This window comes from Cyclopterus lumpus, chromosome 25 (genome assembly GCF_009769545.1).
Source record: "Cyclopterus lumpus isolate fCycLum1 chromosome 25, fCycLum1.pri, whole genome shotgun sequence".
Lineage (NCBI taxonomy): Eukaryota > Metazoa > Chordata > Actinopteri > Perciformes > Cyclopteridae > Cyclopterus > Cyclopterus lumpus.
In genome coordinates this window covers 8,713,091-8,740,925 of record NC_046990.1, presented here as the reverse complement: position 1 = coordinate 8,740,925, position 27,835 = coordinate 8,713,091, and the positions used below count along the sequence as shown (strand labels likewise).

Here is a 27,835-nt window from a genome sequence, read left to right as displayed (position 1 = left end):
CTTTGGATCTTCTTCAGACACACTTCCCCCGGCAACGTTGCATCCTTTCAACCGCTTTCAACGTTATCTCGTGGCCTCCGTCGTCTGATGCGCAGTTCAGAGTTAGAAATAATCGTGCAATTATGTTTTTAGTAAGTGGGGTTTGGAGTAAGACAAATGGATCACTAGTTGATACTGAGCGTTTTTATGTTCTTTTTTCTAGTTTCTTATCGTCAAGGGACCAAGAAGAAAGAACTCGCCAACTTTCCCCCTCGCCAGAGCCAAGTTGGATTTCCACACTGAGCACAAGGCCAAGTGAGCAGGTTTTTGCATACTTTTGATCGAAAGAAATGCACTGAGTGACCAACATGATGTCTTATTAACGAGTTATGAAATGTTAGATATCCTTTCCAAATCCCCCTTCAGGCTGATCTGTTTTTCTTTTATAATCTTCCAGATTCATCATCAGTTAAATCAGGAGACTCTCATATCCTCTACTCCAACTCCAGCTCTTTTGATCTAATATTGGTATTTTTCAGGTTACCATCTATAATTCTCTATGATCCTGTTTGTTACTTTTCATGTGGTCCATACGTGACCATTATCATCTTTAAAACTATAAACAAAATGTAATAGAAGATGATTGATTGACTGATTGATTGATTGGTTGAGACAGTTCAGATGATTTACAAACTCGAATTCCCACAATGTGGTTTTATGCCTACGCCTAAGTTTTGGCTTACGTCCACGTCTGTCCAAAATGTCATCATTTTGTCATATTAGACATTTGTGTGAAATTGTCATAATTAGCACATGAATACGTACAACCAATAACGTGTTCTGTGAGGTCCCAGTGAACTTTGACCACCGACATCTAAAAACAGGTCTACCTTGAGTCCAGGTGGACGTTTAAGTCAATTTTTTTTAAAGAAATTCCCAAAAGGTGTTCCTGAGAAATTGTTTTCACGAGAATGACGCAGACGTGAGGTCACGGTGACCTTGACCTTTGACCCCAGACATCAAATCAATTCATCGGACGGGCAACTGGAAAAAAACGTAATGCGTCCGGGCCAACTCTGTCTGTTGACTACCTGAATGTTTAGATACAGCTAAGGAGAACATATTTTTGTCATTTTGGTGACACAACCCTTCAATAATCCCCCATTCATATCACAGTGAACAGCGGTGTAAGCAAGCTTTATCACAAATTAGCTTCAAGTCTCCTCTTGATATGGACGTCTGTATTGAGCGTTTCCAACAGCACATGAATGCCGCTCCACAAACAGTGGAACGCTGATGTTACGTGAAAATAATTGCTTGCCTGCAGGAGGCAAAGAAATCTTCCTTCATTAAGAGTTCATCTTTGTTTCAACTCGATTATGAGAAAGACGTCTAAGTGTGCATTGTGTGTGTGTGTGTGTGTAATACCGCAGCGTTTAAAAAGGTGACACCATCCCCTCTACACGTTTGTGATGGAGACATCTTTGGGAATTAACGTCAAGCTGATCAGAAGGGAACAAGTAAGTGAGCAAAGGATGGAGGGAGGAAGAGGAGAATGGAGAGGTAACTGAGGGAGGGCAAGGACGCCCCCCTTAGACAGAGTGTCACTCCGAGTGTGTGACACCAGCAACAATGAAAAGGCTTTGGTGTGTTGATAAAAGGGAAAGCAGTTTTTTTTTTTTATACGCCACATTTCATCCTATAGGATTAAAAACACATTAGAATACGTGGTGCATTGGAAAAAAAACAACAATGCAGGAACATGAGTTCAACTACAGGTGGCAGAGAAAAGGTAGGTTACGGTTTTGGAAACTGGTCACATAATATGATGCGTGACACAATGCAGTTTCCTTCCGCCTCGTTTTGATCAGAGAAATAGAGAAAAGGCCCGAATCAAATAACCTCAGAGAGGATTCATAGAGAGAAGACATCCTAGTCCTGTGAGTGATTTGCGGACCAATAGCAGTATTTTTTGGATTCTTTATATATATATATTTTTTTACTTAATGGCTCTAATGTGTTCGTTCTGGCGAGAAGTAATTTTGAACAAGCTTTGACAGCAATAGTCTAAAGCGCTTGAGATGAAAAGGATGATGATGATTGAAGTGAAGTAAATTAATATGAATCAAAAAATGGAGTCCAAGACGGCATCCAAAAGGTCTCGACGGACTCACATGTTTCCAGATAAAGAGTTAAGATGTGCAATGGTTGTCTGTCTTTCATTGTTTTCTCCGGTTTGTCATTATTTAGGAAGAGAACATTTTTGGCATATCAAGTCATTCATTTCCTAAATGAGCTGATGGTGTGCGTCAATGGGTTAAGCCAAACCTAGGGAAGATCTCAATGGCTTGACACCTACACCTGCCTCTCTCCAGCAGACAGATGTGTATTTGGATCAGTATTGACATGTGCACTGTATGCTCACAGGTGGTGTGGCAACAAGGGTCAATTTGAGCATAGAAAACGGCGCCTTCAAGTATTCACAAGGATGATCCGAGTGGAAAAATGCATTCAGTCAGGTGCATTCACTCAGGTAGCACCATGCTGCCATAAATACAGCCATAAACGCACTCCAACACAGTCCAAGGTCTTCTGAGTGTGAAAGTAGAAAGCCACGTCCCACAGTTAGATGAAACACTGTAGGTGGTGGAGCCAATGCAAAACCTTCCATGAATACAAATGCTTTGAACCTGGCTGACCCAGTCTAGATTGTGATTGTGCGGGTGTGTGTGTACCCGTTCGCTGCTCTGCATGTGTGTCAGCATTCAGCGGGCAGCAGCTGCACTCTATCTCCGTGCTCCTGCAGCATTCACGCCGGTCCTCAGGGTCAAACGCACACACAAATCAGCCACGGAGATGTGTCGGAGGCCATTTTGAGCCGACGGTGAGTCGTGCCTGAGCCGCCGCTGAGACAATGAGCCGACATCACTCCAGGAGGAGGCCTGGGGGCCCCCTGGCTGGCTCTCGCCGTTACCGCTCCTCAAAAGGAGTTACTGTACAAAAGGAATAGAGCGATAATCAGTAGCAGGCTGCCTCTGCAACTGATTGGAGTAGGAGAAGGGAGGAGGTAAGCCATAAAAAAAAAAAAAATTATACCAATATTTCTGCAATGAAGCTGCACATGGCTAATAATTTACATTTGCAAGTGTGAAAAAGTAAAGGAAAGGTGGTTGGGAGTGTGTGTGTGTGCGTGTGCGTGTGCGAGCGTGAGAGAGCAGCAGAGACAGGGGTGTGCATCGCCAACCAGCCGAGGGTGAGACTTCCTGGCCCTACACCTCCGTCTCATTAATCAGCTCGGTATTTAAGAAGAGCTGGAGTGAACACTTGCCTGTAATTAGCTGGCTTTGTCAAGGATATGTGTGTGTGTGTGCGTGCGTGTGTGTACACCTGTATTTGTGTGGGTTTAAGAAGTGAATGACAAAGAGAGAGAGAGCGAGATCTCGGGGCGAAGACAGAATTTGATACAAGGATGTGGAGGGAGCGTGGGTGATGGAAAGCCTGCATGGCACGGCGAGGAAGGCAGGAAGGAGTAGAAGGCAGGAGTGAGGAGACGAGTTGGAGGAAGAGGAGCGCCGGAGAAAGTGACTGTTTAGAGTGGCGGAGGAGGCGAGAGAAGAAAAAAAACATTGATGAGAGACGGGATAAAAGAGAGGGCTGAAGGATAAGATGCAGGGAGAGACGGGGACAGAGCACAGGGTCGGGGTGGAGAAGAGGTTGACTTCTAAAGTGGGACATTAGTATTCAAGCCGTACGCATCCGCCGCCCCCTCACCACACCCCGCTGCCCTGTCTGCCCAGCAGCCAGCTCTCCTCCTGCTGCGGACTCAGACGCGAAGCTGGAGCTGGCAGAGAAAGTGTGTGTGCATCGGGACTGAAGTTCATTGAAACGCTTCCGTCAATGGAGCTCTCCACTTTAGAGAGACACCTTTGTTTTGTTTTTTTTGGTTTTTTTCCCACTGCGTGTGGGTTTCGGTGAGCCGTTACAATACTGTTATTAGTTGTGCAATTCGTAATCATAAACCTTACCTGCGAGTTCAACAATTTGTTCTGCCCGTCAGAGAGTACAACTTGAAACGTCTTGTTACGCAACACAAGTGCCACACGCCTCCGTACACGGATGGAGCAAGACGGGTCAGGTTGACTATTCTGGGCCACTGATTCATGACTTCTGACTTATAACTGTACAGCAGAGCCGGTGTGGTGGTGGGCGTGTTTGATTTAATGTACAGCAAAACCGTAGTTATATATGCATGTGCTCAAAGTATGAGGAAGTTATTCTTTTTTTTTTTTTTTTTTTACATTTTTATGAAACCACAACCTTTTTTTTCTAGAAAAAAAAAAAATGTTTTCATGCTCCTCTGGATGAATCACAGACCTCATCAAAAAGAAAAAAAAGATCTCACTCAATCAAGAGTAAATGTTGCATTCGTGGGGACTATTGTCAACTGCGGATTATTGCATGGAACAAAAGCACATTTAAATTTTCTCTTGTGAGCATCTATTCACATATCGGTCTCTTCATGTGATAATGTTGACAGTCAGCAGCTTTATTTATTCTATATATTTGCTGCCGACAGGTCCTGTAATAATAACCTTGTAATCTCTGGACCACCTCCTTCCTCCCCTTTTATATTTGATATGTGTGTCAAAGTGCCACAGATAAATGAACAGACTTCCTCTGAAAACTATTATCCTGCTTTGGAACCATTCAATCAATTAAAGTGCAGGCAACAAGAGTGACTATCCGTCCCAGAACTCAACGACGCCGCTCTAGTGACATACACTCGGCATTATTCAAGATGTCTGATAAATTGTTAATTTTTTTTACAATATGAAAAAACCCTTGGGGGAGAAAAGAGGCGTTTTTCCCCTCAGTAGTTGACCCGTTCGTCTCCACTCGACGCGCATTACACAGTCGCAGAACCGAGTGCACGGTTCTCCATCGACAGCAATCAGAGCTGCAGTGTCTGTGTAGACCACTTCCTCCTCTTCCTGCTAAACCGCTTCCCGACTCGTCCTCTGGTCTCCTCAACTGCTTTGCTCTCATTTGACTAATTAGATTCACGGAGAACGCTGTTGACAAATTCATTTTGAAATCCATTAGTCCCAGGGCGTTGTTTAAACAACGTGCACGTTAATGTCCATTGCTTTAATGCCCCTGATTCACATTCTAATAGCCGTCTGATGAATCAGGTTATCTGCCGACGCCTTCTACGCTCGCCGTGAAGAGCGGAAATTAGGAAATTATTAACTATCCGCGGTGTTCTGTCGTGTCCGGGTGTGTTAGGGAGAGGAGGAGAGGAGATGACAGAGCGGAGCAGCGTGGGAGAGAAAGAGAGGAAAGGGGAGACAATGACGGAGATGGAGAGAGAGAGAGAAGAGAGAGAAATTAGAGGGATGGGTGAGGTTAATAAAAGACCAGAGGGAGAAATAAAACAGAGTAAGAAAGAAATAATAAGGAACATGAAGCGCAGCAGGTGACAGTAAATCTCGATGAGACGAAGACAAACATTAAAGAAGAGGGACTGAGGGCCGAATATGGGAGACCATACAGAGGGAAAGCTAGCAGAGTGTGAATTTAACATTATACTTTCACCCCCTTGGCCACATCATACCCCTTTTTAAGATGTAAACTCAATATTACACAACCTTTTGAAACGCATGCACAAAGTGGACGCAACATATAAGAAAGAATGAAAAGTAAAGGCTTCCAACATATGTGTTATACACATTCCATGTTATTATACACGTTATATATTAGTATATATTAGTTATATACTGGTATAAGTAGAATGGAGCTATGGCAGATCTCAAAAAAGACAAATATATCTTGAGAAACTGCTGATATAAACCGACAGCTATACAGTAGGTAGACTTTACTTTTATATCCTGTATCTCTACCCATCAATCTCACTACTTATTGATCCATCTTCTACTGTTTATGCCCCATCCGTAACCTTACTTGTGTAATAATGGATTAATCACGCCCCTTATGCTCAAACTAACCTGCAATAGTTACCACAAGGCTACTTCAGTGTCCCCAAGAACATTTTCCAATAGCAGTGTGCATTTCATTTCTGCAATCGTTGTAACTAAGCAATCAGACTGCAATCAACACTGCATAAAAAAAAGAAGAATGCAAGGGGCTGGTTGCGTTAGTATGGGCGTGTTGTTTCAGGTACCAGTGAGAAAAACCAGCGATTTATAACACTATTGAGACAGGATTTTACAGCTCTGGGTGGTTATCACCGCAGGGTGCAAACCTCGGGAGTAAGATGACAAGGATGTGAACCCCAGTTTACTGTCGATATTGGCATGAGGATATAGGAACAAATATACGGAGCTGTAGAATTAATGTTATCCCGCGGCTACAAAAGTAATTTAAGGCGTTGCAGAGCGGGGGGGGGGGGGGGGCAACATGAATGTTACCGCACAATACAGTTCACACAGCAACAGGCACAACAGCGTTATGGTATATTTGGATAGAAAGACAGAAAGAGAGACTTTTTCCTACACGACCGGAGCTCCCCGAGTGGAATTTGGAACAAAAAGTAAGCCAGCTAAACGTGAGCACCGGCGACCTGAAAACTGAACCTCAAAGAGACAACCCCCCCCCCCCCCCCAATCTCTCTTTAATTGGGATGATTGGGATGTAACCAGGAGACTCGCCCTGTTCCATCTAGATCTAGGAATGGTCCCGTAGCATTCCTGGACTGCTTTGATGGAGCGTCTCTCAGCATGAATACAGTGGTGGCCCTGACGTTAATGAGGGGGCTGCATTTGTTTTTCACACAGTGTTAATGTCTAAAAACCCTCATTTGCAAAAACACTTGGACAAAAAAAAAAAAAAGAGTCTCCTTGTTCCTCCTCCTTACCGACCTCCTGATATGATCCACCTCAGACATTCCCACTCCCTCCTCTGTCTACTTTGGAAGTTCCAACTCCACCTCCTCCTGTCTCGTCTCAAACCACATCCTGACTTCTTCTCCTGCTCTTCCTCCTCGTCTAACCGCCCCAACTCCCTCCTCATCCTCCTCCTCTCAATGCCCGCTGAACAGAACGAGAGAGTCTGTTGGTGTCAGTAGCCCTGCCTGTGGTGTCTGGAGGAGTGTGTGGATTAGACACACAGGCCTGATTAGCTGCTTGTTTACCTACCAGCACCACCACTATGGCGACCACAGGGCTTCAAGGGCAACACCAGTGGATCGTCTACACACACACACACACTGTGTTAAGCACTTCTAGTGTGCATGTGGGAGAGTGTGTGTGCGTGTGTGTGCGTGTGTGTGTGTGTGTGTGTAGTGCGAGAGCCATCGTGCCCCTGTAGAGTCGCCCACCATGGCACAGGGCTCTTAATTAAGAGGACTGTGTGTGTGTGTGTGTGTGTGTGTGTGTGTGTGGGGGCGGAGCAGCTGGCAGGAGGCACTGGGGCCAGAGAACATCTGCAGGAGGCCGCAACACAACACGCCTGCGCGCACACACATGTATATCAATTTACTAGAGTCTCTTCGACACGATCTCAGCGTGATTTAAAGCATGACCAACAGTGGACTTTTTAAAAAGTCCCAAATTTGCTCATCGGTCCACTGTTTGTAAACGTGTAATGACTTTGAGGTCCACTGTTGGATAGTGATGCAAGTACACACACACACACACACAAACACACACACACACACACACACCACTTGGCAACTCGCAGCCCCCGAGAACACAGAACTACAGTCATGAGCACCCTCGCGGACCCCGTTGAGCGCTGCCTTTCGCCACTGCCGCCATACCAGTGGGACTGTCACCATAGCAACCCGGGACTGGTCACGTCACCCCGGTTTAGTGAGACGGCTGACGGCGCGAGAGAGAGTGAGAGATAGGCAGGCAATAAAAAGAGCAAAAAGACAAAGACGGGGAGCGAGGGGCATTAAATACCCTCCACGGTGCTCGCCTCGGCCTTGTTTCGAAACAAAAGGGTAAAGAGCGAGAGAGAGAGAGAGAGAGAGAGAGAGAGAGAGAGGAAAAAGAGCGAGAGAGAATCCCGATGCGTCTCATCCACCGAGCAGCTCCGGATGTGAGGAGGTCAGCAGCTTTGACTTCAGACGCTCCACAGGGCCCTCAGTAGTCAAGAGGAGCAGTATAGTTGATGATGGAAAGTGGAAAGGTGGAGGAGGATTTTGTCCTGGCTACGAGGCAACAGGCTACAGCTGAGGGGAAAGGATTAAAGGATCACATCAGCCGTACAGAGTTTTCTTTGTTACCTGTGTAAAGGATTTACTTTCACATCAAGTGTTTTGCTTTACTTTTGACACAAAACTATGGATTTCAATATGAATACTTTATTGCCACATTCAATTACAGACTAACAATAGCATCACAAAGTGTGTTTTCCAATTCACCTGTTGCTCATTCGTTGTGAGAAAAAAAAAAGTGGAAAGCTGGAAATTGGCAAATATTGCATATTTGAAATGTCCATTTATTTTTGTATTAATATTGTGCACTGCGTCTGCTTTATATGACTACATCTTCCGCTACATCTCATCTCCAAATTTTGAGAAATACTAATACTGACAATAACATTGTGTGTCCGTTTTCTCACAAGATGTACGTCCTTATGTTGAGAATAATATATTTTCTTACATTTTTTCAAAACAATGTACGACAAAAATCTCAAAGAACATCCACGATTTCTTCTCGGAATAATACCCCCCTCCCCCAGTTCTGTCAATAATTATTTTTCCCACACATTGGCCCTAATTCGCCATCTTGTGTTTCACACTGAAAAGCTGGCGTCTGAACTTTCATCCCTGTGGAAAAATGATTGTTAACATGAGCAACTGTTATGCGTTTTCCCTGAAAGATGAAGCGAGAGCCAGACTACGAATCATCTAGTCCACAGCCTCATTTGTTTACAGTAATTGCACCGGGGTTTCACTATTAATGGTATAATGATGTTTAAAGATGGGACACGGAGCACCTTTAAATCATCTTCTGTTCGTGTTTTGCATGGTCGCTCCATCACTGCATTACATAACAGAAGGATGGGCCCATTAGCTGCTGAAGCTGATTTGTCAGAGAAATAAGCTCACGTATAAACAACACATGTCATAAGAATGTGTTGTTGCTTTGGGAGGCATTTAGAGGTTCAAATTTCATTAAAAAAAAAAGAGCAACGGCTGGCAGGGAAGAAGGCCAGAGTTGATGTAAAGTGATCTCTGGCTGCTGGAGGAAAAAGGTCAATAGCACCAGTATGATCCCTGGAGGCTCTAACTGTCTGTACATGAATTGGGAAATGGTCCGTAACCACAAAGGCTCTGGACACACACACACACACACACACACACACACCAACGTCCATCACTACATACTAGCTACTGTAGCTAATTTAGCTCAGTGTGTGTGTGTGTGTGTGTGAGGGAGAGAGATGTAGTGTGAAATGAGATTTACACATATTCATTAATCAATATTTGTGCTCCTTGGGCTGTTCTATGCAGCATCGATTTTGAGCCACAGCCTAGAGCATAGGCACTTGACCCCTTGACCCCAATAAAACAATAATATGCCTCCATAAAAACAATGCGTCCCTGGTCTGCGCCGACTGCGTGAGGAGATATTGAACTGGAGAAGAAAACTAGAACATGACTAAGAGCGAGTGCTCCTGAGCTCATTTCCTACATTACACAAAGTGAGCTCAGGCGATGTCAGCCGCAGGTCGTCGAGGTATGATTGGTTCTTTTCAGGAAAAACAGGACTCAAGAAGTGGCGGGAATTATTTCAGGCGTGCGGAAGCAAAAGCCACGTTCGTTTTTCTGCATGAACAACATCAGGCGACTGGTATTTAGAGCACTTCCAAGGTTTGAATGAGCATTAAAAATCACCTGGTTGAGTACAAAGCATTACAAAAGGCAACATGGTAGGTGAAAACGCGTGGAGGGAACGTAGCTATGCCTGTCAAATATATCCAATTACTGAGCCTTAATGGTTGATGTGTACCACTAAAGTCAAGGTGAAATAAAGATTACACTTCGTAGAAACATATATCAGCTCCCTTTTTAGGATTCTGGGTCAACTATGAATGGATTTAGATACCATGGTGAAAGGCTATGCTCTCATTGCAACCACAAAGCGTTCTGAATTTGATGCAGCTCTGATTCACACCTGTGGTTTGAAACTTCTCCATAGCAACAGCAGCTGAGGCTGAGATTAGAAGCGTCCTGTTCGCCGAGCAGACAACAAAAACAACATGATTTATCAGAGACAACTAATAAATAACACTGATGACCATTAACCCGACGCATTGTTAAAAGTATCCCGGAAAGCAGCATTCATTTATTTTATTTTTTTTATTGGCCACTTCGGGCCAACGGAACAAACCGCAAACACAACATTGGGATATATTATTATATACCTCATTATATGGCGAACGTGTTGGCAAATGAGCCTTAATTCACACCTCCAGCAGACAGAGCAACATCATGTCCAATAGTCTCGCTCTCCTTTGAGTTCGGTTTTGGTCTACGCCATGTTCTCCAGCTAGTGGCTAGCTTTGTCCGTGGCTCCGCTATGTTCTCCAGCTAGAGACTAGCTTTGTGGCTAGCTTTGTCTGTTGCTCCACTATGTTCTCCAGCTAGTGGCTAGCTTTGTGGCTAGCTTTGTCCGTCACTCCACTATGTTCTCCAGCTAGTGGCTAGCTCTGTGGCTAGCTTTGTCCATCGCTCCGCTATGTTCTCCAGCTAGTGGCTAGCTTTGTCCATCGCTCTGCTAAGTTCTCCAGCTAGTGGCTAGCTTTGTGGCTAGCTTTGTCCGTCGCTCTGCTATGTTCTCCAACTAGTGGCTAGCTTTGTCCGTCGCTCCGCTATGTTCTCCAGCTAGTGGCTAGCTTTGTCCGTGGCTCCGCTATGTTCTCCAGCTAGTGGCTAGCTTTGTGGCTAGCTTTGTCTGTTGCTCCACTATGTTCTCCAGCTAGTGACTAGCTTTGTGGTTAGCTTTGTCCGTCGCTCCACTATGTTCTCCAGCTAGTGGCTAGCTCTGTGGCTAGCTTTGTCCATCGCTCCACTATGTTCTCCAGCTAGTGGCTAGCTTTGTCCATCGCTCTGCTATGTTCTCCAGCTAGTGGCTAGCTTTGTGGCTAGCTTTGTCCGTCGCTCCGCTATGTTCTCCAGCTAGTGGCTAGCTTTGTCCGTCGCCAGGTGAAGGTACGGTACAGCGAGTCAGAGAACAACTGCCTGCTGCCAGTGAAAATGAGCTTGATGGGAGTCTTGAGAGTGAACAGTAGTGAAAAGACTAGTATAGCGCCAGCTTCCCAGTTCACTTGACTCCAGCTGTGTGTATTTTGAGTACGACAAAAGGCACATTTACATGTTACAATACAAACGTGGCTGGCGATCAGTCACAGCACTAGATAACTCAAGTTAAATCTATGAGTAACAAAAGGAAACCTAGCTGTTAATATAATCAACGAGTGTTGCAGCTGATCACGTCACGATGCGTTCTCCCAGTTCAACTTTCCTTTCACTTAAAACTTACGAAGCCAATCATTTTGGAACCAGAACCCCCGACTCCACCATAGCACGATAAATCAAGGCTGACGGGCGTCGAAATGTCCTGATGTGATTCTCTTTTCTTATATTGTTGTACTTCTTCCAAGTCCGGAAGATTTGAAGAAAACCGTCGTACTTGGCGGTTCCCTCTGCAGGGAGAAACAGCGGGGGGAAAAGACCCGCTGTGAGCGATGCAACTGAAGCACTGGTTTTAATTCAGGGAAGATTCGCTGGAGAAGAAGAAGAAAATATCTGTTTTGTTGCCATAACTAAACCAGCACAGTCAGACTGAGGAAAATAAACATGTTATGATTAATTTACGGACTCTTACATGCGAGATCATAATTAAGGACGTAATCTGTGCGCGCACACACATACACACGTTCTGTGAGTGTGTGTGAGTAATACAGTAATGAAGACGTGCTCTGGTTCCAGCCAAATTCAGCATTAATGATGGACTGAGATCAGCACTAGCTGTGGGATCAAATACTCCGTCTGCTAAATAATGTAGCGTACAGGGCCAATGACAGTCCCATATGGACCAGAGGGAGAGATGAACGTATAGCAGGTAGCGCAAGTATGTCAGCTACCGCTGCTAAATACTCTGGGGCCGGAGGAAGGATCACTGCCAAATGTATACAGTATTCATGTGTGTGTGTGTGTGTGTGTGTGTGTGTGTGTGTGTGTGTGTGCGTACGCACATTCGAGGTTGTGTGCGTGCAACAGTGCACGTAGGAGATGAATGTGCGCCAGTGTTTGTGACTATGTCGGCAATGTGTGTCACTCATCAATAATGTACGGCTCTTGGTTCTCCCCTCTTCAAAGCTAGTGACGCTCTAGTGTTCCACATAATTAACACACACACGCACACACACACACAAATACAGTCGAGGGCACCGTAGACAAATATACAGATATAACTTTGCTGAAACTCAAAGACATCCACGGGGAAAACTCTAAAGAAAAATTAATTGCTACCTGCTTGTAACTGTGGTAGACAATGACTGCAATATGTTGTAAATATAGATGTGAACCAACGCTATTCAATTACCGGTTTAGTAAAGTGGCAACCTTTGACGTGAGAGCAGCTTCAGACTTTCCATTCCTAAAGATAAGGAGACCTTGGGGTGTCTCAAGTTCTTCAAGCTTGTTTGGGAACTGGTTCTGATTAGAATGTGTTGTGCAGTCGGTGTCCTGGTGCCAGATTTGTAATAAATACATTCATTTTGGAGTCTGAGCGGTTCGTTTTCTCGCTCCATTCCATCAATAAAATCCATATTATAGTCTTTATTCTCTCACACGGAACAGAGTCATCTAAAGCAAACTGACCTCACAACATCAGAGGCTCCGCTTTCAAAGACTTGAAAGACGCTAAAGAATAATTCAGATTCTCGTCTACTTTAAGAAAAATATGCTACGGAGATTAAATCACCTGAGAAATGCATAATCAGTACAACTAACAATAAAAACAGCCACTGCTTTTTTTTTTTTAAATATATATTTTTTTAGATATGAGTGAGGAACAGATCCCTCATACATTCATTCCCTACAGGGCTACAGTATGTGACTCTTCGTGGCAATACCTTCCTTTTTTTAAAGGTAACCTTTCTTATTGTATTAAACCCAGTTTGACTCAAAAGATAAATCGGTCAATATTATGTATGTTTTATATTGTCAACAACGAGAATTGATCCTACTAACAAGTATTTGAGTGTTCATCATGTTAAAACTATAGAATATCACCAGCCTACAGGTGGGAGGCTCTAGGAGAGTCAGGTACAGTCAGGTACAGTCAGGTACAGTCAGATACAGTCAGGTAAAGTCAGGTAAAGTCAGGTACAGTCAGGTACAGTCAGATACAGTCAGGTACAGTCAGATACAGTCAGATACAGTCAGGTACAGTCAGATACAGTCAGATACAGTCAGATACAGTCAGGTAAAGTCAGGTACAGTCAGGTAAAGTCAGGTAAAGTCAGGTACAGTCAGGTACAGTCAGATACAGTCAGGTACAGTCAGGTACAGTCAGGTAAATGGCAGAACTGACTTTGCTGAAAGCTCTAATCTTTCTGGTTTAAAGCGAGTGCACGCCATCGAGCCAAACGTCATTCGCACGGACCGACTCTTTTGCAGTTTACAAACGCACAACAACAAGGTGCGATGACATCACAAGCACCACTTACGACACACACACACACACACACACACACCACATCTTTTGAGCTTTTATTGAAATGGATTAAAATAGATAGAAAGGCAGGGTGGCGAGGATCTATTTTCTGACAATTGTGTGCTTTGAAATTGTGATTCAGTGAGGAGATGTGTAAAATACACACAGGCAGACGTTCAGAAAAACATCTGTGCACACACACACACACACACACACAGAAGCAAGGAGTGAGTGGTGTTGATGCCAGCTTGGAGTGATGGTAATATCAGAGACTGGAGGAGCTGCTAATGAACAGTGCGAATGGGAAGAAAGGCTCCAGCTCAATCCACTAATTGCCTTAAAAGCTTTTCATACAATTTACCCTGTCAACAGAGATGGCGGTGTGCGTGTGTGTGTGTGTGCGTGTGCGTACGCAGGTGGGTGGGTGGTTGAGATGTGGGATAAGAAAAAGAGATCATTCTGATAAAAACATATTGTAAGAAAGCGAGAAAGAAATGCACAATGGTTTTACACCTACGCAGGCCCAATCAGACTCAGTCTCACGCGGATGCCGAGACGACTCCTTTAGTCGAAAGCCAGTAGCGTTTTAAACTACAGCCAGACATTATTTAGACTCTCTAATTTAGAACCAGAAAGCCAGAAACACCGACAACACACACTCTCGCAATCGCTCATTCCAACATACATACAGTACGTCCGCATTAATATATATGTATATATATAATATAATATATGAAAATAAAAAGCCTGCTGAGTGTTTTAAGCAGTATTAAGGCGACAGCAGAGTGGTGTACACAGGTATACACAAGGACCGGAGGGACACACAGTGCTGCACACGCTGTGGCATTTCTCTGGTGCAGAGTTCTATTTATGTATTATTTTATGTATTATAGAATTTATGTATTATAGAAAAACAAAATCCCCAAATTTGTAACAATGAGAATTCATGAATCATTTTTTCTATGTCTGTTTGCAGCTTCTTGAATGGGAATGTACTGGTTACTGCAGCCTCCTATGGCAGATACCTGACTATCCTCGAGATGTGCACTGTTGGTAGGCAAAAACTAAATATTGGAAGACATCCCTTCATGTACTGGGAACTTGTGAGTCATGTTTTGCCTATTTTCTGATATTCAAAAGAATAAACAATAATGAATTGAGCTTGAAAGTTGAATTTATGGATTTTGACGATGAAAAAAAAAACTGCAGCTTGAGAGAAGAAATCTCAACACAATGTTGTGGTTAAAATCTTTGAACAACAAGTAAGTTGCACTGGTTTCTTTTTGACCAGAATAAGCAATGCATCCAGAAAATAACCACCACATTAATGAATCATAAATAATAATAAAAATAATAACAACACCTAATCGTTGACAGTGATGACTTTTTAGGGAGCATAAATGGAAGAAATCAGTTGTTTTCCCCCCCGAGCGTCTAGCACCTATTTAGCGAGGTGCAAGTGCATTTTGTGTCACTTCCTGGTGTGATCAGGCTCCAGGAACTTCACACGTGTGTGGGCAAGCAATAACACATAGGGAAACTACTAAACACACACGCACACACACACACAAACATGTTCACCTACATACTATAGAGATACATTCCTTCTGTGTGTTTTAATGGTTAGATGTAATCTGAGGCTTTGCACTGTGGAGCTCTTCATCTTTCTTGGATGTGCATCCCTGGGCATCGATGTGTATGAACGACCTAAAGATTAATCTACAAAGCCGCCGCCGAGGAAATAATGCGACAGGGACGGCAGCGGTGATGGGTCTTTAAGGTGCGACGGACAGAAAACTATGCCCCCCCCCCCCTTCAAATACAAGAAAAAAAATAAAACCATACCAATAGTTGTCACACACGATTGCCCTGCAGATATCCAACACATGTTCTGTATCAGCAGCATACCTAATGTCCATGGATGGTTGGGGGTTGACGTTGATTGTATAGGTATTTTTGCTGGTAGCCAATAGTGAGACAGTGGCAGGTCATGAAGGGGGCACGGGGGGGGATTAGCAAGGGGCAGGGCTGTCATGGGGGTACAGAGGTCAGAGGGGTCCTGGGTCAATATATCAGTCGATAGATGGACGGAGAGGAGGATGAATAGCTAGGTAGATAACCCCAAAGGGCTGATGGTGAAGGGCTGGTGATGACGAATAGAGCTGGAGGGGATTTGAAGTGGGTGTGGGGGGGGCGGGTCAAGAGTGCCTGTGTAGGCGGAGGGATGCATGTGTAGCATTTCTGTGTGTGGAGGTGTGGACATCCAGTCGAGGGTGCACGTCTCCAGCGTACGGAGGGGGCCTCCGGACCTCGGACTCCTCCCTGGAGTCTGACGTCCGTCAATACGGACATCACGGAGAGGCAGCGCCGGCCCTGGGTCAACACCAAAGCCAATACCTGAAGACAGCTAGCGCACACGCACAAGCACCAGAATCACGCATATACACACACACACACACACACACACACACACACACACACACACACACACACACACACAGCAAGCCAATAAACTGCAACCCGTTATTGAGCTGGCCAGGTCCAAGTTCTGACACGAGCCACAATTAACCCGTGAATCCTCAGCGGGCTGCTGGATGTTCATCCGGAGCGGTTAACAACGCCGTGTTCCAGCCTGAGCAGGTCAGCTCCCACTGGCCCCGAGGATAATATCTTACTCCCAGATTCAGGTTAGACCTGCTCTGCCTTGAATTACCTAGTTTAGTTTCTGGAACGGCTACAGTTGACCGCCCCTGGACCGAAGAAAACGAACTCCTCTTATCTCTGTCACACACACACACACACACACACACACACTCACGGGTGGCAGCCGAGAGCTTTGAGAAGCAGGGTCGAGGCTGCTTGATGCTTCAAACAAAGTGCTGCACTGGGAGGCTCCTGTGGTCATTCATAGTTTAGTCTATGTCCTATATATTCCAGTCCAGCTTCATCTACACATATGGCCTTGTGTTCGAGCTCCATCACAACCTGAACTTTTTTTTTTTGTCATAAAGTTTACTTTTTTTATTGATTACTATGCTTTCCTTTCCGTTAACGTACACGACTCATACGGCTACAAAAAAAGGAAAAAAGTACACCCACGAAGGTACAGCCTTGATCATAAATGTGCTGCAAATGTATATTCAATTAAATTCAATAAATGGGGGTGAAAAAAGTCATTAAAAAAAAAATGGACAGGCCGGAGGGCAGACTGCTTGAACATGACACACTTCTGAGATGTTTCCAGTGGCCATTTGAACTGGCAGAGGCCCGGACCAGCTGCAGTGGACACCTGAGGTTATAAGCTTCCTAATGTTCTGATACACAAAAAAAAAACCTTCCTGTGCACTTCCCGCACCTGTCTCATTAGCATGTACAGTAGATGCTTTAGGAGGACTTTCACATTCAAACAGCTGAGGCAGGAAGCTGTGGTGTTCCACAACAGTCGCTTGAAATGGATAGGATTCATGTTTCTTTTTTCCTTTCTGTTCTTTCCGTTCTTCCAGTGAATCTGATTGAGTCAGTGTGACGAATGGACTTTATCAAAAAGAAGTTCTTAACCTTATTAAGTTTATTTTGCCCACCTGAAGCTAAGAAATGATAAGATGTGGTACAAGTTTGCCAGTTTAGAAGTCATAAAGGTCTCCAAGAGGGGCTAAAAAGGTGACTCGTCATTCTCTTTGCTCAACCGTGCAAAAGCAAAGCGGTTGCCCTGAGCAACCGCTAACAGCGAACACAAACGACTCAACTGCAGCTCGAGTATGGTCTGATGACAGCACGGAGAAGAAAACGGGGGACCAAGAAGACGACATTCATTCCTCCCCCCCCCCCCACATCTTCTCCTCACTGTTTATTTTCCATCGGGGCCGTTATCAGACGCAAATGTGCGGCAAGCGGAATAAGGAGAACGCAGAGAAAATAATTACCCTCTGCCTCAACCAGCTGGTTTGTTCATAAACACGCAATTACAATTTCATGGCGGCCCCATTATATACAAGCCACTCCAGGGCGGAAAAGCTCTGCCAAAAGCGCGATCACTGAAAACATCTTAAAAACACTCTGAAACAGCTACTACCTCGGCTACTGAATGCAATGTGCATTGCTCATTCCTCAATGAGAAAATGCATTACGCTTTTGAGAAATATGAGCAAGAAGTCCCGGAGAGCCGACGTGCTGCATCGACACGGCGACCGCACATTCAGGACTTGGGGGGGGGGGGGGGGGGGGGGGGGCATTGTGAGCGGGTCAAATCGCGCTCCGTCAATCTATTTGTTTCTCGGATGTAATATTCCGGCACTGATGATTGGATCTTGATTTAATGTGGGTGAATCCGTACTATCGAGCAATTTGTGAAATTACAGGGGTTGGCTGCAGACTGCTGCTACAATTACTAGACAGATAGATGAAATGGATGACAATTACAGAGAGGGAAGGATGTAGCTAAATAGAAGCAACCGCATTCTATAAATGTACCATTGTCAGCTTTTATTAACATGCTGACTAAGACTTGTCACTGTGACCTTTTTTCATATGTACTGAACGCGTCACTGATAAGCCAAAGCATTGTTTGTGCAGGACGACATGTTTATTGTTGTAGCGCAAGACATTTTTAATGAATATACATGTATTTGGCTTAAGGAGACAAAAACATGCCGCACAAATTCCAGAGGCATTTTGATGTTCTACAATGCAAATGTGAGATCATAATGTTTTGACCAAAATCTTGCATTTAGATGCCCACTTGTTTCTAAAATGGCACCATATAGGGACAAAACCAAATTTTTTTAAGAAAAGCTATCCAGCGATGATGCTCCTATACTGCAATGCACACTGCTTACCAAAGGGAACATGCATTCACTCTAACAGCTAAGATGCAACTCAACAAATCAGCTCAGACTTTGAAAGAAACGGATTCTAAACATTGGATTTACATCCAAAATATTGACCTGCACTTTCTATGCTTTTCTATTTTCACACCAAATCTCTCGAGCTTTTTACTCTCGTCTCATTGCAAGTGCAATCTCACTTCTGCTACTCTGCTGCTGCACAGCCAGTCACTTTCAATTGATAATTGTAGCATCCATCATCTGACTCCGTATTGATAACACGCTTAGTGTTTTAGATTAACTTTTTTGTATTCTGTGAAAGTGGTTGGCGGCGGTGGGCAATTGATCCGTGTATCCCTGAACAATGTGTACCGGTAACACAAATACCATGGCAAGACTTCCCCCGTCCACAATGCCATAGTCCCCACCCTCTCTCGTCATTTCTGTCCAGTGTCAACACAAACGCCTCATGATCTGGTGAGAGGAGTGAAAGTGGGTCGAGTGAGGACGTAAACGTGGATGTGTCTGTCTGTGTGTGTCAGTGGCCTCCGCAGACCTTTTTAATGGATATGCTTACAAACCGCGTTCCTCATTGTCACTGGAATTCAAAACGGAGACATTTCAGCAGTCTGAAATCAACCGATGTCTTTTTTTTTTTTCTTCTTCTTCTTTTTCTTTCTTTTGCAGTGAACCACGGACATGTGAAAAAGAAAATGGGTATTAAAATGTGGAATGTGGGATTCTTTAGTAAGTGAGGTGGCTCTCGGGAGGGCAATCCGTCAGTCGGTTGGTGTTGTTTGTCTATTTTGTTCCAGACTGAAATATCTCAACAAACGGATGGCTGGAACAAAACGCTGTAAACGCATTCATGTCCCCCAGAGGATGAAAACCACCGTCTTGGTAATACCCTGTTCCTCTAATGCCACCGTGACGTGACATTTTCTGTTCAGCAGAATCCACAGACGAGTAACGGATGAATCGTCAACTCAAGAAAACTTAACTTAAAATGTTGACTTTTACTGCCATAGACATCTCTTAAAAAGGTATGTGGTACTCTAATAACTGCAATTTTTTTGTTTAGCTTGTATACACGCACACACACACACACACACACACACACACACACACACACACGGTATATTACACAATCCTCACAATGGTTTCATATTGTTTAACTTATCAGGTGGTGATAAGATACACATCAATGCTCCTCAGGGCACCTTTAACTCATTCATGCTCAACCCTTCCGTTTTAGGTTGCCAAAGACCTTTATTTTGACACCACATTCCAACGGCCGTTTCCTTCACCACTGCTGGCCCATTTCTAATTTGAACCTAACACACTGATTTTATATACAAAAAGCAGTCCAGTCCCACTAGCTGCTGTAGACTCGAGATAGATGAGATAGAGTAGTGAACTGCCTTTTCTTGGGTATTTTGCTCAATAATTCTGATTTTCCAGAGACACTCAGTACATCAAGGAATATTCAGTAAAAAAACATTCCTATTCCCACATAGGGAATTATGAAATAAAGTTATTAAAAAAAAATAAAAAATAATAATAATAATATATATATATATATATATATATATATATATATATATAATACATATATATAATACATTGTTTCCTCAGCCCAGTAACTTGGGCTTATGCTTCTATCTATATATATATATATATATATATATATATATATATATATATATATATATATATATAGATAGAAGCATAAGCCCAAGTTACTGGGCTGAGGAAACAATGTATTACACTACATCACGTCATTTAGCTGACGCTTTTATCCAAAGCGACTTACAATAAGTGTATTCAACCATGAGTACAAACTCAGAACAACAAGAATCGAGAAAGTACAATTTCTTCAATAAAGTTAAACTACAAAGTGCCATCAGTAAGAGACATTTAAGTGCTGCTAAAGTGCTACTACGGCGCTACCTTCCCCATTTAAGGTATAGTGTTTTTAGTTTGCGACGGAAGGCGTAGAGACTTTCTGCTGTATCATAACACACAAAATAATGTATCATTTAAATATATTACAAACCAATTATGTTTTGTGCAATAGATGAAATTGTTTCTAATGCACTTAAAACATATTGGAGCGAAGAACAACATTATTATAGACCCTCTTTCACACCATTAGACCAACCTGTGTCAGTTTTAGTCTTAAATCTCATTGTACACTAATTACAAACTTTCACTATTTAAATTATGTGAATACATCTCAGTTGTGCTGCACCACTGACACATCTGACAGCTGAAATAAAATTCCATTATCATAGACAAATTCATTCTTGTGCTCGCAGCCAGCCCTCGACCGCAATGCGGTGACCCTAAACCCTAAACCGGGGGTTCAGGAAGGAAACCACTCTGCTAAAGTAGCGGAGGCAAAGAGTGGAGCTACTCGGGTATGAAACAACAGATGAACACTGTTAGCAGCAGGCTGATGGATGCGTGGCAGTGGCCTCCAACAGGAGCAAACACACTACACTCTATGGGAGCCACCTCGGTGCATTGTGGGAATTGTGTCTCAGCGGGGAGGGGGGGGTCACTTCCTGGTATGAGAGACCTCACTGAGCAAAGTCTCCCAGGATGTTTAGCTTTGAAATACTGATGCATTGTGGGAGCCGCGGTGGCTTGTGGGGAGTGGTAGGCCCAGTGGGGAGTTGTGCCACCCACACACACACACACACACACACACACACACACACACACACACACACACACACACACACACACACACACACACACACACACACACACACACACACACACACACACACACACACACACACACACACACACACACACACACACACACACACACACACACACACACACACACACACACACACACACACACACCTCTGCTCTACGGATACACAGCAGCCAAGCAGGATCCTGCCTTTGTTGTCTTAGAATACACACCGAGAGAGTTCACCCTGCGTGCATTTGTGCGCTCAAAAACACACACACCCCGATGCAGACACACACACACACACAAGAGCAGATTTACACACGCTCAGTCTCACAGAGGGAGTCAAACTCCCCGACGCTCCTGCTGCAAACACACGGGAGCGAGATGAAAGACTTTCACATTTCACAGCGAGCAGCCAAAGATGGATCTCTCAAACTTCATCCACTGACTGTCAGCACGTGAGCGGTTAACACATTTCCCCGAGCTCATCCGCGCCGCGGCTACGACGTCCTCGGCCGCCTGCTCCAAGCCCTGTTCCTCAGAGAAGGTGGAAGTGTTGCTGCGGTCGAGGCCTGGCCGTCCTCAACTCATCCCCCACCACCAGCCTCTCTGTGCGCCCCCCCCCCCCCCCCCCTCCCCTCCCTCTGCGATCAATGCTCTGCTCCAACCTGGACTCGCATCAAAGTCGGCCACTTCCCCTCACCCCCCACCCTCTTATGAGCTGAAGGTTGGCTGATCCACAGGTAACCTTTTTCTCTTTCATTCCTCATCTTTATCTTTCTGCTTCTTTCCCCTCTCTCTCTCTCTTTACCCCCCTCTCTCTCTCTCTCTCTCTCTCTCTCTCTCAGAACCGGAGAGCATCAAAGACTGCTGGGCCTCACGCCAGGGGCTCCCTGCTAAGCAACCTACCCTGGACCCCCCGCCGACATCAACCCCCCTAACGCCACTACACCTCCACCGCCTCCTCCTCCCTCCCGTATTACCAGGATGTAACACACACACACACACACACACACACACACACACAGAGGTGTATCCACCTCCCACCAGGACCCCGATCAGCGGTGGCTGCTCCATGCTGGCTGCACATACTGTAAACAACAAGCTGTCAACAGGGCTCAAGTGTGCCAGCCATCTGATGTGACCTATAGAACAGGAATCCGACTGTGCTGTGGGGCTCAGGGCTCAGCAGGGGGGTTGGTCAGGGGGGTACCGTGTTAGTGTGTGTGCGAGTCTGTGTATGAGAGCGAGGGGTGGGGAGTCACAGGGGGCAAGCTTTGACTCTGCAGGTGTAGGACTCTGTTTCTCTCTACATATCATGCCTGTTTTTTAATAAATCTGTGACCGCAGTTGAGGTCACCCACATATTTCATTTGAAGTGGGGTGGTAAAGGTGCATTTTAAATAACCATTAAATGAATGACCTAAGATTTACAAGACGAAGCGCCGCTGTAGGACACACTGTCGATGACGTGTGCCTTTCTCAAAGACAGTAACTATGCAGAGCTATGGGGCAAAGTGGGGCTATGCCATCTCCACATCCAGACAGCGTTAGCTGGTGAGGTTGGCGAGTTCAGGCTGCTTGTGTTTCCACCGACAAGATTGGAAATAGCGAAGACTACGTTCTATACGTTAAAGTGGAACTCTGCAGATGTTACGCATCAAAGTAAGCCTATATGTAAAATAAGTTGTATAAATCATCTTGTAGATCCGGAAGGAGCTGCGTGAAGTCTGATGAATTACTTGATGTAACTTAAAGGCTTAAAAAGGCTGCACGTTGAAAAAAAAAAAAAAAGGAGGAAAGGAGGGGGAGTGGAGATCCTGCAGCATATGAGTCCATTTTCCAATTAGTGGTGGACGATATGACCAACATCTTAAAAAGGTAAGGTAAAAGATATAAATTGAAGACACAGAAATTGTTTTGTAAATACAATTAATCAAGCAAAGATATCTCCAGTCCCAATGAGAAGATGCAAAAATAACTCCAGTTATAGGCTGTTAAAAGCACCATCAACGGGTGGACTACTAAAACCTACACTGACGGCTACAGTGTAGGTTTTGATTCATAGTTCAGTGTCTACAATGAGACTGCTGTTTAGCCATTGTGTGAAGTAAAACACAACTTCGCCAGACTGCTGCTGTCCGTGGTGCTGAAGGTGTCGCTCTACGTTTGGTGATTTGCAGGCGAAAAGACGTAAAGCCGTCAATCAGAACTCCATTAGGATGCCTTCTTGCTAAAGCTAAATTAGGGCTATGAGTTGGCTCATGCTTTGGTTGCCACTTGCAAACAAATGAAATGACAATGAACATCATTTGGGCAGCACTGTCTATTTAAAAAAATATATATATGTTGTCGCACATTAGTTGCACATAAATGTTATTTCTATGAAACAAGGTGCTCGAGGTAAACAGAGCAACACGTAACGATTTTACAAAATTGGAGGTGTAGTCAGAGTCACGCATCTCCAGTAGTGCTCCAAACAGAGCTGAAGTCACTAACAATATCCTGTATTTACACCGTCGCTTATAGCACATTATCCAATACATTTTGAATTCACCATTAAACTCCCGACGAGAAATGGAATGAAGGGACGGCTACTCCTGCCGACTTGATAATGGCATAAGAGACCACTGAGGTTTAGGAGATAGCGCACCTGCACACAGAGTTGTAATATACACAGCAACCATTAAACAGTAACGGAAAACTAATGGGGAATCCATGAGAATCATGAAGGGATCAAAAATATATATATGGCGTGGCAGATAATTGAGCGCGCAGTAAAAAGCACCGATAGGAGAATCCACGCTGTGACCGAGATAAGACGTTGTGACAAGACTGCGTACGACTCCTCTCTTCTCAAACCCAGATTTACATCCGATATCCTTTTTGTCTGCACATCCTGTCTTTTGACACGACTGCACTCAATCGCTGTCTCCCTCCCTGACTATTGTCTATATGCTATTATTAGTGTCACCCCCCCCCACCCCCCTCCCCCTCCTTACGTCTCCTCTCAACTCACACTCAGATTTGTGGCTCTTAATATTGCATCTGTCTACCAGAAGGACAGGAGCAGGGGAAATGACATGTTTCTGCCTGGGGTGAGAACACACGCACGCACACACACACACACACACACACACACACACACACACACACACACACACACACACACAATGTAATTATGGGGAAACAGAGCAGTCAGTTACACACCTGAGTGCGGTTGGGATCAGAGCCGGGGTGTTCCTCTGACACTGATGGGGAAAGCCAGGAGTTAGTCTGTTAAAACACAATGACAGACAGCTACATCTGCTGACAGACCAAATATTTGGACTGAGGGGAAACGAGAAAAAAAAAAGGAGGACGAGAGCTCCGGTGTCCAACATGACGGTGACATTGCCGTGTGGAAGATGTCTAATGGAGGAGATTACACAGATGAAGTCTGGTACTGAAGCTGAAGGTGTAGCTGTAGATCATTTCCCCCCCAATGAATATGCAGTGAGTCATAAAGAACGGTTCTTTTTCCAAGACACACATCTTATTTCATTTGAATTCACTCTGAAAACCCCACTCATACGCAGACAGTACATTGCATTTAAAGTTGGGGGAGGTTAATTCAACTGGTACACGCAAGGAAGGCAGTTTTCTGGAAAAAGACTATAAATCAAAAAATGTAAATAAATCAATAGCGACCAACGTATCCGCCATTTTTCAGTCGACAGGTGATGTGTTGCCATGGCAACTAATGTGCAGGTGATTTAAGAGTGGAGCGAGTTTAAAAGAATCGACTACAAAACACAGAACTAGACTACGCATGCACTAGACATGCATTCCATTTGTAAAATGTAAAATTGATTTGTTAATGAAGGTTTTAATATCAAATTAAAAACTATTATTCACAGTAAGTTAGCTACTTTCGTGAAACCAGATACAAAGTAATAATGTCGAGCTCCTTTTAAATCACTGAAGCTAAATCCATTGTAGAAGTGTAAATATTAGATTTTACATGTCGCTGTCAATGCAACGGGGTTAACTAATTCTTAATATCTCAGACTCAGAATTACAACCAGGATGCTGATGTGAACGTGTTTTGATGATCATTTCGCGACAGAAGGGTGGGCAGTTTAGTTTTCATACAGTATACCTCAGGAAAAATACATTGATTGTTTTTAGGGTCAGACCCGACTAGAAAACATATGTTGCCAAACAACTAGCAGAAGTACGACAAAACCACCAAGAGAGTGACCCCACTGCTGCTACTGAAGCCGTTGCGTGAGATAAAAAATGCTCAGTGCTAGTGATGAAATAGATTTCCAATGTTTTGGGCTTCAACAGATGTTTTTTTCCCTTTCATTTCCTGACAGCGCCGCTGACGGTTCTCTGCAGCTGCTTTATAAGATTACCTTGTGACCTGACAACATCCCTAACGGAGAATCCCTCGGTGAACGGATGGAGGTTGTAGCTTCAACTACTATTTCAGTGCATCGAGGCTTCATCCTTTTCCCACGGTTACTGAACGTTGGACCACGGTACCAGGTCAGGTCTTTTGGTCCGCTGCTGAACATCCCCGATTGGACAGTAATCAACGTTTCTCAGACTCTCCAACACTGCCTTCATGTAAGCCCTTCAAAGCCAGTTTGATATATAACATAAATTTCTTAAATCGTATTTTCAAACCAAAAAAAGAATTGCCATCAAAATCTAATTTAAGACGATCGTGAAATAGCAATCCAACACAACTGATTTGAGCAAAGTGTTGCTCAGTGGTTTGTGTGATAGAACCCCTGAAAGCAGACTGCCCTGCACAAAGAAGCACACGCTATGAAGAGAGCATGAGGTACCGTATGTATCAGCACTTCCCCTCCAAAAGAAATAGGCCGCCTGCTCATTAAGGCCACGGGTCTGCCATGTTCACGCTGAACCTTATCAACCTCGACGTGACACAACATGACTGCACAGCAGCTCCGGACTGGAGGAGGGAGGTGCAGCCGGTGCCGTACAGTGTTTATTCACTTCCTCTTCCGTGATGCACTCCGGTCACCGCTGGCTCCCTTTGCTCTGTTTACTGGGGGTTCGGTGTTCTCACTTAAGCAGATGGAGGACGCAGTCGGAATTATCCTTGTGTGAGTGTGTGTGTGTGCGTGTGTGTGGGGAACATCCTTCCCTGAATCGAGTATGCATGCGCGTGCGTGCGTTCCTGTATTATAACCGCGAGGGATGAAAAGGGCCAGTTTGATAAATGGCCTAAATAATGAGGAGTCCCTGGAGCTCTCAACTTAACTACAGTGTAGGACTGCTGTGATGGAGATCGAGATAGATACACGCATGTGCACGTGCACGCATACACACACCAACCGCAGTGGATTCCATAAGCCAGCAATCTAATCTAAAGATCATACATTGCTCTATATGTGCACATACACAGAGCATCAAAGACGTGCATAAAATACTGCAGTGAACAGCGATGGCTTGTTCGATGCGTTTCTCTGCTCAGCAACACAAAGCTTACCGTTTCATACAGTCAAGGTATCAGTAACTGTTATGCCTTGGTGTGCATGTGTATGCAACTAAGACCACTCTTGTGGTGCTATTATTGGTAGTTTCTGGCCACAGAAAAGAAACGGACCAAATAAAGAATATTTGCAGCGTTGGTTGCCCCTCTGCCATCCATCTGATACCATGCAGCTAATATTTTAAAAAAAATGTCAAACTGTATCTGTAAACATTCAGTCCACCACTGAGAGCAATCAGCCTCCTTACAAACACATATTTACCTGCTATCAGCTTAAAAAAGAGAAAATGATTTCAGTGAGTGGCTCACTTCCCCAATTCCACGTGCATGAAAATATCTCTGCTATTGATTACGCCAAATAGATTTTATGAGAGCAGCAGGAGACATTTTTTATTATTCAGCGGGACTGAGTGACAAACAAAAGCAGCATCAACATCAATTGAAACAGCCCAACCAAAAAAAAAGAGAAAGCTAGCACTAATTTACTTACCTTATCATCTCCGGCCTTGTATTATTTTCCTTTCATATTCTTCTTTTAATATTCATGTCAGGATTTAGAAGATGGTAAAGGGATTTTATGGTAATCTTAGCAAACTTTACTGTGCTGAACTGTTGTCACTACTCAGTGAGCTGCAAGAGAAGATGCTGTCGAGATGCTGCACACGCCATCGCTTGTGCAAATTATTAAATTAGACTGCTGTAAATCAATCACATTTCTCCCGACAACAGACTCAACAAACATAGTAAACTACTAATAATCCGGCCAATCTTTTAATTACGGTCAGTATTGATTCACATATTGACCCATCAGTGGATCAGAGCATCACTAAAAACCCGTAGCTTCCGTGATGAAGAAGATGTTGCTAACCTCACTTTCTTTCTCTTCCGAGGGGGGGGGGGGGGGGGGGGGGGGGTCAATATGTGTCCTTTTGGTTCCTCTTTCTCTTAACGGAAGAGGACTGACTCAAGTGGTCTACAAATTTGAATTAGGCCTTCACTCTCAGCCGACACTGAGAAATTGAGCAATCGATGGTGTGTTTTGGAGCAGCGTAGCAGCACAACGTGTTGTCTGTGTCGGAGCTGGGACTCTTGAATGTGGCCATTCTGGTTTTTTTTGTAT

At 44.2% G+C, this 27,835-nt stretch overlaps 1 protein-coding gene across 1 annotated transcript in view; it reads right to left on the bottom strand.

The window, feature by feature from the left end:
• The window catches only part of LOC117727952 (neuroendocrine convertase 1-like), a 142,524-nt gene that overhangs the window by 61,474 nt on the left and 53,215 nt on the right, over positions 1-27,835 (bottom strand). The window lies entirely within an intron of this gene.